Raw genomic sequence first — 624 nt, 5'->3', positions numbered from 1 at the left:
CCTACACCACCACATTTAACCGGTAATTTCATTGCCAAATCCGCATGCATACAATTAGTTGAAAGAAGTCAATTTGGAGGGATGCCTAGTGAAGACCCTCATTCACATATGGAGACTTTTTGTGACTATTGTGATGCAATTTCTCAAACCGGAGTTACTCAAGACAAAATCCGATGGGTATTATTTCCTTTTTCTTTGATTGGTACCGCAAACCAATGGTTGAAGAGCCTAGACAAGGCTACCCTTGGTATTGATTCATGGAAGAAGTTAGCACTTGTCTTCTACAAGAAATTCTACCCTCCGGAGAAGACTAATATGTTGAGAGCCGAAATCACCGGGTTCAAACAAAGGGATGAGGAATCGTTATATGAAGCATGGGAGAGATTTAAGGACACTTGTCGTTCTTGTCCACACCATGGGCTTAGTGAATGGTTCCTTGTGCAACAATTTAGGAACGGTTTATATGAAGATTCCCGCAATATTCTCAATATGGGATCCAATGGTATGTTTACCGAAGTTGATGACAATCAAACATGGGCCAAAATCGAAGAGATGGCGGTTCATAATTCCCAATATAGTAGGCCTCAAAAGGCCACAAGAGGAGGAAAGCATGAGGTAGATTCC

At 41.5% G+C, this 624-nt stretch overlaps 1 non-coding gene across 1 annotated transcript; it reads right to left on the bottom strand.

Moving 5' to 3' along the window:
• Window positions 1-315: 315 nt before the first annotated feature.
• LOC141625048 (small nucleolar RNA R71) lies at window positions 316-422 on the bottom strand. Its single transcript, XR_012534847.1, has one exon. It is a non-coding gene; the product is annotated as a small nucleolar RNA R71 (small nucleolar RNA).
• Between the last annotated feature and the right edge of the window lie 202 nt (window positions 423-624).

This window comes from Silene latifolia, chromosome X, assembly GCF_048544455.1.
Source record: "Silene latifolia isolate original U9 population chromosome X, ASM4854445v1, whole genome shotgun sequence".
NCBI classification, from domain to species: Eukaryota; Viridiplantae; Streptophyta; class Magnoliopsida; order Caryophyllales; family Caryophyllaceae; genus Silene; species Silene latifolia.
The sequence above is the reverse complement of the archived record's forward strand: the minus strand, read 5'-3'. Positions and strand labels throughout refer to the sequence as shown.